The sequence below is a fragment of the Ursus arctos genome, unplaced genomic scaffold (assembly GCF_023065955.2).
Source record: "Ursus arctos isolate Adak ecotype North America unplaced genomic scaffold, UrsArc2.0 scaffold_11, whole genome shotgun sequence".
Classification (NCBI taxonomy): Eukaryota; Metazoa; Chordata; class Mammalia; order Carnivora; family Ursidae; genus Ursus; species Ursus arctos.
In genome coordinates this window covers 12,133,833-12,145,814 of record NW_026622775.1, presented here as the reverse complement: position 1 = coordinate 12,145,814, position 11,982 = coordinate 12,133,833, and the positions used below count along the sequence as shown (strand labels likewise).

Genomic DNA, 11,982 nt, shown 5'->3' with positions numbered 1-11,982 from the left:
TAATACGATAATAATAGGGGACTTCACTATGAGCAATGGATAGAATTGTCCAGACAGAAAATCAACAAGGAAATGTTGGAATTGAATCACACTTTTGAAAAGTGGACTTAACAGGAATATATATGTTTAAGTTCCATCCACCAGCAACCGAATGAATAGACATCCTTCTCAAAAGCACATGCAACATTCTCCAGGATAGATCATTTAACAGTCCACAAAACTAATCTTAGCAAATTTAAGAAGATTAAAATCATACCAACTATCTTCTTTGACCATAGTGGCATGAAACTAAAATTGATAAGAAGAAAATGAGTAGATTTGCAAATATGTGGAAAATAACTCGCTTGATCCAACACACACAATGGATCAAAAAAGAAATCAGTTGGATCAAAGAAGAAATCAAAAGGTAAATAAAGTATCTTAAAACAAATGAAAATAAAAATACAACATAACAAATTTGGGAGATGCAGCAAGAGCAGTTCTGAAAGGAAAGTTTATAGCAATAAACACATATATTAGGAAATTAAAAAGATCTCAAATGAGCAACCTAACTTTACATTTCAGGGAACTAGAAAAAGAAGAACAAATTAAGCCTAAAGTTAATAGAAGGAAGAAAATAGTAAAAATCAGAGCAGAAATAAACATGGATCAGAAAAACAATAGGATAAACAAAGCCAAAAGATGGTTCTTTGAAAAGACAGACAAAATTGACAAATCTTTAGACTAAAAAAAAAAAAAGACTCATATGCATAAAATTAGAGGTGAAAGGGGAGACATAGTAACAGATATTACAGAAATACAGAGAATCATGAGACTACAAGGACAGCTACATGCCAAAAAATTATGTGATCTAAAAGAAATGGATACATTTCTAGAAACACACAACTGACCAAGAATGAATCATGAAGAAATAAAAAATCTGAACAAACCAGTAATAAGTCAAAATATTGTCAGTAATCAAAAAGCTCTCAACACAGAAAACTCTATGGTCAGATGGCTTCATTGGTGAATTCTATGAAACATTTGAAAAAGAATTAACACCAATCCTCCTCAAACTTTTTCAAAAAACATCACAGAAGAGGTACCACTTCCAAACTCATTCTACAAAGCCAGCATTACCTTGATACTAAAACCAGGTAAGGATACCACAAGAAAACTATAGACCAATATTCCTAATAAATAAAACAAAAATTCTCAACAAAATAGTAGCAAACTGAATTCAAGAACACATTGAAAGGATTATACATCATGACCAAGTGGGATTTACCTCTGGGATGCAAGGATGACTCAGCATATCAATAAAACAAAAAATAAAAGTCACATAATAATCTCAAAAGATGCAGAAAAAACATTTGACAACAACATGCAACATACTTTCATAATAAAAACTCCTAACAGATTGGGAATAGAGTGAATATATCTCAAAATAATAAAGGGGGTGTATGATAAACCTATAGCAAGCATCATATTTAAAGGAGAAAAGTTGAAAAAAGTTTTCCTCTGAGATCAGGAATAACACAAGGTTGCCTACTCTCACCACTTCTTTTCAATATACTATTGGAATCCCAGCTAGAGGAATTAGGCAAGACAAAAAAATAAAAGGCATCCAAATTGGGAAGGAAAAAGTAAAACTGTTGCTATTTGCTGACAACATAATCTTATATATAGAAAAATCCCAGAGTCATTCAAAGAGCCACTGGAATCAATCAATGCGACATGTTATAAAATCAACCTACAGAAATTAGTAACATTCCCTTACACTAATTATGAAGCACCAAAAGAAAGAATAAAGAAATTATCCCAATCACCATAGCATCAAAACAATAAAATACTTAGGAATAAATTTAACCAAGGAAGTAAAATATCTGTGCAAATAGAAACTAAGACTTTGCTGAAAGAAACTGAAGAAGGCATAAACAAATGTCTTTCCACCTGTCTTCCCAATTTCTAGTCTTTATTCTGAGCAGGATATATTATCTGTTGATGAAGATGGGATTGTGTAAAGATGGGAATTAGAGAAGCTGGGAAATGTTTACGTAGACAATTTATTGGAATGCAACACAAAGTCAACTAAAAATAAGTAAAAGAAGCTTCACCAGCATTGAAAAATAAATGTAATTTGAAATCTAGGGCTTTGTGGTGAAACTGACTGATGTGCTCTGAGAATGTTCAAAATTCCAGAATGACAATCTAGAAACACTAACATGGCATTTTTAGCAGTAGGAAAAAGGGATTCACAAAGACTGGGGACATCCTGGTCACTTAAATGGTCAGGACCAAAAGCCATCAAGATATAAGATCTGTGGGATGATGGAATTGTCTGTTTAATTCACTGCTGTAACCCTAGCACCTATAATCATGTTAGCATACAGTAGTTGTTTAGTCAATGTTTACATCAACAAATCAAAAATCTGGAGAGGAGGACTATTACTGACAAGGTACGTGGTGAATATTCTAGGAGACTTTTTTATTAAATTGGATTTTCTTTAAAATATAGTTTTAAAAATTACTAGTTTAGCAATGAACTTGTCCAATGTGTCATCCTTCTTTCTTCTAATGAACATAATCATCAAATGACAGTGTCAAAAACCTTATGTCTGGAAAGGGTACCTTTGAAAAGAGGGTTGGATGATAAATAACATGTACTTTTACTTCTTGACCAGATCAGATTAGTATTGATTTTCTTTGTGTTGAAAGCAAATTGTTTTATGCCTCTTTGGCTTTATGGTTCTAGTTCATTTACTGTTGATGGAGAACACTAAGTATCAACTATAATTTTGTTAGAGCACAGATCTTCTGTTATCACTGGCAATTCTGAGATTATCGGAGTAAAATGCGTGTAGAGAACCAGTCAATAGTTATGCCTAAGGGATATTCAGACACAGTTTTTAGAAAGTTTTCTTTGATAACTAAATGGTTTTATTTTATTAAAATTTTATCATTGCCTTTTTTTTTTTTTTGAGACAAAAACATTTTGCTTTAAATGCAGTAATCGACCTAGTTTGAGCACATGCCGGTTCTCTAGTTAGGAAAAGGTGGGGAACCTAATAGTTCCACTTTATTTTATCTATAAACAAAGAAATAAGGTCTCCAAAGGACATTGGGTACTAAAAGAAGAAAATATTTTTTTGGTTTGATTTTTTTTTAAGGTTTATTTATTTGAGAGAGAGAGGGGGAGAGAGTATGGCCATGTGAGCGGGGGGGGGGGGAGGGCAGAGGGAGAGAGGGAGAGGGAGAGAATCTCAAGCAGACTCCCTGCTGAGCAGGGAGCCTGCTGCAGGGCTCCATCTCTGGACCCTGAGATCATGATCTGAGCCGAAATCAATAGTCAACCAACTGAGCTACCCAGGCACCCCGGTCTGATTTTTTTTTTTAATTAATAACTGCCTTAATGATATGGTTCATATGCAGCTAGAATTTCAGTTTCAAAGAACTAGGAAGCAAGAATTAACAGAAGGATATGGGGACTTTTAGGTTATAAAAATACTGAGAAAAGTCCAAGTTCACTCATTTTAGTGATCTCTCAACTATAGAAAGAAATGACAGTATTTATACAGCAAGATTGCAATTTCGTGTTTCTATCATACAGATAGAATATAGCTGATATTTTGTAATGTTAATTAGATAATAAAGTAAAAATTTGTCCACAATATTCAAAAGGCTTTATTCTACATAGAAAAATATGGTCATATATTTCATTTTTCATCGGGTAGAGAAAATCCACACTGATTTTGTGTAAATTTATCTTCTTTAAAAGCATAGCCACAAATAACATATTACTGAAAGTAGTACTTTCATTCAAAAGAAACATTTTTTGAGAAAAAAATAGGATTTTAATTTCCTCTAATTTTGCAGTTTTGTAGGAATACTTTGCACTCAGTGGCAATCAGTGTGTATGTCAAAGGAGAAGGCGAGACATTAGGAAGAAAATGTTGTCTTTTGTATTTCCTTACGCCAGCAGAAGCATAGCAACAACAAAGTTGAGTTTTGAAAATTTCTAAGCTAACCCTTTATTGATCTGCTTGTCAAATTAGCTCTGTAAATCGTGTATGAAGGAACAATGATACTTACATTAATAAATGCTTAAGTTAAAACACAAAATAATACCCGAACTATCACAGGGGTCTTTTCTGTTAGTTGATGACTAACTTCCTTCAGGCTCTCCTTTCTAACAGTATCTTATTGGAGGAATGTTGTAGACATGAAAATATGGTGCTCAGCTCTTGTGCCCTTGGAAGCATAACTGATGCCCCCAACCAGTTCCCCTGTCATGTTGAATCAAAGCTCTGCTTCCGAAGGGCTGCTCTGAATCGGTAACTGCCTGTGATGGGAGTAACGAATGCTAGCCTATTCCTGTAGAATGGGAAACTCCTTCAAATGGGTGACGTGGGCTTAAGACTGCCTTGTCAAAATTTGTTTAAAACTCTGCTGAAGTCTGAGATTCCACATACTCAGTTTTCTTCCTGTTATAAGGTGGTTGCAATCTCACTCTACCTTCTCTGGCTCTGCTCCTTGATCCTTCACAAGCATTTTCCTCAACAAATCTCTTCCTCATCTGACTCATCTGAAGCCCGCTTTTGAAGGGCCAGACTATCACAAGGCATTCCCTAGTCATGGGGTAAAATACTACCCCATTACGTTCCTGTTTCCGTAGCCCAGCTTCTTTTTTTCAATTAACACCTGCTATCTTATATCTGCTTATTTTCTCTCTCCCTGAATAGAATGTAAGATCCTTGAAGGTAGAGACTTTATTTCTTTAGTTCCTGTAATGCAGCATTTGTCATGTGGTTGGCTACAAATATCTGTTGAATGAATAAATGCATGAAAAAGGAAGCCTAACACAGCTGTGGATTCTGCCCTTCGTAAAATTTAGTAATAACAGCTTCAGTTTCTATGTTGCTAAACAGCCCTGTTGCTAAATAACAGAAAACATTTTAAAAGCACGTCATATGGATCTTTTGGTTATCTGATAGTGGTTGAAGTAAGAATTTTAAACTTTGAGCTGTTAAATTATTTTTTAAACTCTCCAGCAGTGCTAGAAACAGCTTACACACAAAAGACCCCTGGTATTTTTGATACCCTTTAAATTATGTAAATATTAATCACTGAACCTCTTCAGGCTTATCTTCTTTTGGAATATCACCCAGAAACTACTTTTTTAGTTTTTTAAATTGAAGTATAATTAACATAAAATGTTATATTAGTTTTAAGTGTACAATGTATTGATGTAACAATTCCATACACTTCTTGGTGCTCATCACAATAAGTGTACTTTTAATCCTCTTTATCTGTTTTATCCATCCCTCTACTTGTCTCCCCTCTGTCAACCACCAGTTTGTTCCCGTATTTGTCTGTTCACAACCCCGAGATCAAGAGTCACATGCTCTACTGACTGAGCCAGCCAGGTGCGCCAATTTGTTTTGTTTCTTAAATTCCATAGAAAAATGAAATCATATGGTATTTGCCTTTTTTTGACTGACTTATTTAATTTAGCATCATACCCTCTAGGTCCATCCATGTTGCTGCTTATGATGAGATTTCATTACTTTCTATGGCTGAGCAATATTTCATTATATATATATAGCTTTCTCAAACCTCTGGATATAAAAGTATAACAATTTTATTACCAGGGGTTTGTGACAGCCTAGTTTTATTCGAGGCTGTATTGTAGGATAGCTTATGACAGTGTGTCAAACACTGGACCATTCGGAATACCTCCAGACATATTATATATATCACTTAATTCATTTATCCGTCAGTGGACACCTAGGTGGCTTCCATATCCCAGCTATTGTAGATAATTCTGCAATTAACACAGAGAGCATATATCTTTTCAAATTACTATTTTCATTTTCTTTGGGTAAATACCCAGTAGTAGAATTACTGGATCATATAGTATTTCTATTTTTAATTTTTGAGTTACCTCTGTACTCTCTTCCACAGTGGCTGTACCACTTGGCATTCCGACTGCCAGTACATGAGGGTTCCTTTTTCTCCATGTTCTCACCAACACTTGGTATTTCTTGTCTTTTTGATTTTAGCAATTCTGATAGGTGTGAGTTGATGTCTCGTTATGGTTTTGATTTGTATTTCCCTGATGATTAGTGATATTGAACATCTTTCCATGTGTCCATTGGCCATCTATATGTCTTCTTTGGAAAAATGTCTATTCAGGTCCTCTGCCTATCTTTTATTGGATTATTTGGTTTTGAGCTGTGAAAGTTCTTTATATATTTTGGATATTAACCCCTTAGCAGCTATATCATTTGCAAATATCTTTTCCTATTCAGTAAGTTGCCTTTTGATTTGTTGGTGGATTCCTTCACTGTGGAAGGAAAACCTTACTTTTAAAACACACTTAATTCTAGATGACCAAGTGGTAAGTAAGCTAAGTCAATGTTTGTCATTATGTGCCATGGAATACCAACATCCCAACAACCCTCCTTTGATGGTATTTTTTTTTTCTGATCTCAAACTCAATCAGATAAGATGACTAATTTCAAATTTCCATTTTTTTTTTTTGAGTGCTAGATGCTTGAATCACCTCTGAAGTCAATTGTCATGTTGGTCTTTCTCCCCACTGTAAGTCAATAGACTACATTCCCACGGGTTTAAGCAGGAAGTGTTTATTAAGAAATATTAATAAGTCCCAGCAGCAACTTTCAGACCCCACCAGAGAACTAGGTGGTTAACTAACTAGTACTGCTGATCCTACTGCTTCAGTTGCTGTAGGGAAAGAGCCATCATAATTATTTATTATTTTATCTTTAGCTTTTAAATGTTTTATTACTCAAAAGAAGCTTCATTTTATTATTTAGCTTTTTTTTTTGAAGATTTTATTTATTTATTTATTTGACGGAGAGAGAGAGAGACAGCCAGCAAGAGAGGGAACACAAGCAGGGAGAGTGGGAGAGGAAGAAGCAGGCTCCCAGCAGAGAAGACTGATGTGGGGCTCGATCCCAGAATGATGGGATCACACCCTGAGCCGAAGGCAGACGCTTAACAACTGAGCCACCCAGGCGCCCCCTATTATTTAGCTTTTTAAACTCTGTGCTGTGCCTTTGCCACTTTCATAGTTTTCTGCTCCTCAATAAAGAAAACACACTTGTTCTGGTCAGGGACATGTTTAGCACACGTGAAACCAACGTAGGCCTACTGATGTGCTTTTTGTTTTTGGGGTTGTTTTGTTTTGTTTTGTTTTCATTTTAGACATCCTCATAAGAACTTTAGCTCTTACAGCATGAACCCTTTGAAGTCAGCCTGGAAACATCTCACTTGCAGATTTTGGTGCTTTCTCAAACCTCTTGATATAAAAGTAAACAGTTCTATTACTAGGGGTTTGCGACAGCCTAGTTTTGTTCAAGACTGTATTGCAGGACAGCTTATGACAGTATGTCAAACACTGGACCATTCAGAATGCCTCTAGGCATATCCCTAGCAAAGCAAAGGCCACCATAATTGCCAACCTCATAAATTCACTGCCTCTGTTCCTGTGTGCTATAGCAATTTTGGTGCCCTATTATTCCTGGCTTGTTTCCTGATGTGACTTACTTATGAATCAGAATCTCATGCAGCTGCATCAAATTGGCAGAACCTAAGTCACATGTCTGCAAGCTAGTGGAAAAGGTAATTAGAAATATAGAGTTTCAATTTGGGAAAACGAGATTCACAATGGAGGAGCTATTGAAATACACAATGAATGCTTGATAGCTTTTAGATAGCTGTTAGAGATTTGCACTACATCAGTATGTAATTCATAATGATACAATACCAAACAATTATAAAGTGCTTACTTTGTACAATTTTTTTCTATGCATTCTACATATTAACTCATTTTTCATCACATCTCCCCTGTGTGATTGATACTATTATTTATCTTATTTTATGGATGAGGAAACTGAAGCATCGGGAACATGCCCCAGGTCACAGTGATTGCACATGGCAGAGTTGAGATTTAGATGCAGTTAGGATTCAGGTGTCCAAATTCTTGCTCTTAACCAATTTATATATAACCTTTTGCATGTAAATAACATCAGCAAATCATTATGAAATAGGCAAAAGAAAAATAAAAAAAGAAAAATGAGTAGAATATATGAATAGGAAAATCACAGAAAATAAACAGTGATGGTTAATAAAATTAGATTATTAATACTGTAGAGAAAACTGTGATATAATTATTTCATATTCTTCCATATTTCATATGGGTCCAATATTCACACACATTACTTGGATGAATCACATTTATCTTAAGGAATTGCCTTAGATATCATTTTCTCAAAGTTCATTCATTCACTGATTCTTTAAATACATAGTTCAAATCCCCTTCAAGCTGCCCCATACTATTGACCATCAGAGCAGTTATAATCCTTAGTTGTAACTGTTTAGTTTTTGAGTGTTAGCATCATGAGGCTATGTGCCTTGTTTGACATACCCTCAGTGGTGATCTTAGAATTTTTCACACACTAGCCACCCAATAAAAATTGTTAAATATTGTTAAATGTAATAAAATGACTGCTATTGACTCTTAAGAATTATTCAAAAATTCTAGACATCCTCTCCTTTTAGAAATTTCTAATGTATGCTTGAAGAAAGTAAAATAACATACTTTCTCCAAAATAGAACTTATTCTAATCTCCTTACTTAGAGTTTTACTCTTGTAATATATATTAGCATATTTATTAAACCAACAGAGATTGAAGTCCTTTCAAAGGAGGTAAAGAAAATACTGCAAATTATAATGATTTCTAATCAAAGCAGAAGATAATGAAATCTTGCCAGACAGAAATTCATCCACTTAGCAGATTAAAATAACAAGAGAAGGAAAAGAAAAAAAGAAGAAAAAGGAAAAATATTCAAAAGGCTCTGAATTTTATATAGATAAAAGTTATTCTTGGAAGATTGAATATACCTTTAAAAAAAAGTGATTTAAAATCAGTCTCAATTAGGTTAAATTGCACTCCACGTGATTTCCTTTCTATAAAACTTCGTATATTAACTTCTCTATTTGATTTGACTATTGTGTGTTTTGCATATGAATATATTCATGTGTTAAGCTGTCTGAATTAATTTAAATATGATATAACTTGGTTAACACTAATAGTCTGTTTTGACAAATTGAAAGGAAAAACACCTTAAAAATTGAAGATAAAATATATGAACATTTTTACATCCTTGAGAAATATGTTTCATTGGCTATAAGTGTGCATTAAAATTACACAGGTGAAATAATTCTTATAGCAAGTTTCATAATAATGTGTATAAAATAAGCAAGAGTGAGAATTTAGGACCAAAGAACAATCACAACAGTAGTGTGAATTATAATGAGAATACGCTTTTGATATTAGAACTGTCTGCCTATCTTAGAATCTGCTTGCTTTTGAGAAGAATTTGTGTATATTTAATTTTTGGGAGGGGAGCACAGTCAGATTTTTCCTGAACCATTTAGTAAACAAGACCACCAACTCCAGCAAATACCATCGGAAATGTTGATATTGAAGTATGTATAAACATAAGTGCAGAGAGTCTGTGTCTTTATGCTAAAACCCAGAATGAAGGTCATTATTTTCCAGCAATAGACTGGTCAGGGCTCCCTCCCACAGAACCTCTCTCCCAAGGCGTAGACCTGAATATGGTGCTTCCTGGGCAGTTTCTCTCAAGAAAAGGGGGAGAGTAAAATGGGTAAGATATCTGTAACTCAGAAATTCCTTTCCTGGATATTCTGTTTCTATAATTCTCTCCTTTCCCCTTCCAGTCTAAGTGGAGGAGAATGTTAGGATACAGCAAAAGTAGCATGTTTATGATGAGTGGAGAAGTGCAGATCTGGCACTTTAGTATGACAATAATTAAGGCCTGTGTGAGAGGTTAGCACAGAGCACCTTCTGGGAAATGGCATGTGCTTATGACAAAGAGGTTTGGAATCTAAGGTGGAGCCTGAAACAATTAGAGTGAATTGACTGGCTAGAGTATTTTGCTTGATAAAACCAGACTCTATTAAAGCCCCATATTGGAGAGAAAGATGATGTATCAACACAGGAAAACTGGAAGAAGAATTTAAGAGATTATCATGCTAACGGAGAGGTGTGGGGCCAGGGAAGAAAAAAACAGCATCAGTGATTCCAAGTTTTCAGATACTCCAAGTTTTTTCATATATTAAGAACTTGTTTGTTTATTATTTTTCCTTTTCTGATACCTGTTTGTCCTCCTCTGTCCATTTTTTTCTTTGGATTTTGGTGTTTTGTTAATTTTGGGAATCTTTATATATTGAGAAAATTAAGCCTCTGCTGTGATTTATTTTGCAAATAGATCAATTTTCTTTTGACCTTTCTAATGGTTATTTTAGGCACACGATTTATTTTATACAAATAGAAAATTAAATCACGACTATGTTAAGGCTGGTGTGAACAGTGTGTGTGTGTGTGTGTGTGTGTGTGTGTGTGCGCGTGCACAAGGGAGAGGGATTCTCATTCTGTTTCATCAGTATGAACTTCATTTGATGGCATTTTAAATTATTGAGCTTAGTTAATTTTTGTTTGCAATCATTTCTATCAGGAGTTCACTTTGATTTAAGTTTTTTTTTTTTTCACATGGTAATTGGCGCATGCTTTGTACTCTATGTTGATTCTCTCTCGCCTTGCTTGTGTTGTATACATTTGTAAGAACTGTTGGGATTCTACACATTTGGGAGCTTAATTAGAGCTTTTGGAATTGGTGTGTGCAAAGGAAACCTTAAACAATGGGTTTAATATACTTCTATAGATAATATTTTTCTGCGTAGCACATTTTATACCTTGACAAAATAAGCAATTTATGATATGCAACAATTAGATATATTATCCCTATCTGCCAATTTTTAATTTACGTATATCTCATATCCACCATTTTCATTTTCAGATAGATGACAATATCATTTGGAACTTGATGGATTGTTATGCTGCTATTTCAACTTCAGTGAGGTAGCTCTTTAGTGAATCCTCTCTCTACTTTCTGAACGAGTTGCTTTCAACGCTGCTCATCAAAAACACTTTCTGAATGGGCACTGCTACTGCCTTGTAAGCCTAAGTGAGAGCTTTGTTCCACGTTACTTTTTAAAGTTCAAAGTAATAACTTTTGAAATGGTCATGTAAATTGAAAAACAGTTTAAACTACTCTAATCTGATAAGATATTTTAGAAGCTTGTAATTTTATTAACATGGCTGTTTCAACCAAAAAACATGGCTGCTTAATTTATACTGCTGGCCAACCTCTGTGTAATTAAGCATATCAGCAAACCATAAAACTGGAGAGATTAAAATAATGCTATTGTCTAGAATTAATGGTAAATTTATGCAATTCTGCCTAGTATAACTACAACTGAATTGACAATAACTTTAACTGCTTGCATTTTCATCATTTACATCATATTTGAAATATCACAGGGTAGAAGATGGATTTTAGCTTGGGTAATTAGCCAGTGGGAAAGTGAAAATTATTTCATGAGGTCCGGGAACCAATCACTTACTGAAAGTTCTAATTAAAATATAAGAAATATTCATTAAGCTATTATTGATGCATAACAAAGATGTAAAAACCTTAACAAGGTTCTATTTTAATATTATTTTTAATCCTTATATTCAGGATAAAGCTGCAAAAGATAGAGACCATGCTTTGTAGAATTGCTATTCTAGGATTTCACATAGAGGGGACAAACAGTAAGAGATAAGATTTTTTTTCACTGCCATTATGTGAAATTAAATATAAATATTTTTTTTTCTTAAAAATAAGAAGTAGCATATCTTGTACCTTTTATAAGCTGATTTCCTCTTCGTGCACTTTCCTCTTTGGAGGGAAAAAAGGAAAGAATATGTGCTGCTTCATTAAAATAAAGAAACCAAAATATCATCCAATAGGATTATTGAGCCTTAAAGTCTTATTATGCAGGTTACTTGATATCTATGTACAATTTTGGATTTTTGAGTCTTTTAACATAATTGTGAACCTGGGATG

General features: G+C 34.2%; 1 pseudogene; it reads right to left on the bottom strand.

Moving 5' to 3' along the window:
• Positions 1-7,029: 7,029 nt before the first annotated feature.
• Positions 7,030-7,411, bottom strand: LOC123001104 (60S ribosomal protein L34-like; annotated as a pseudogene).
• Between the last annotated feature and the right edge of the window lie 4,571 nt (positions 7,412-11,982).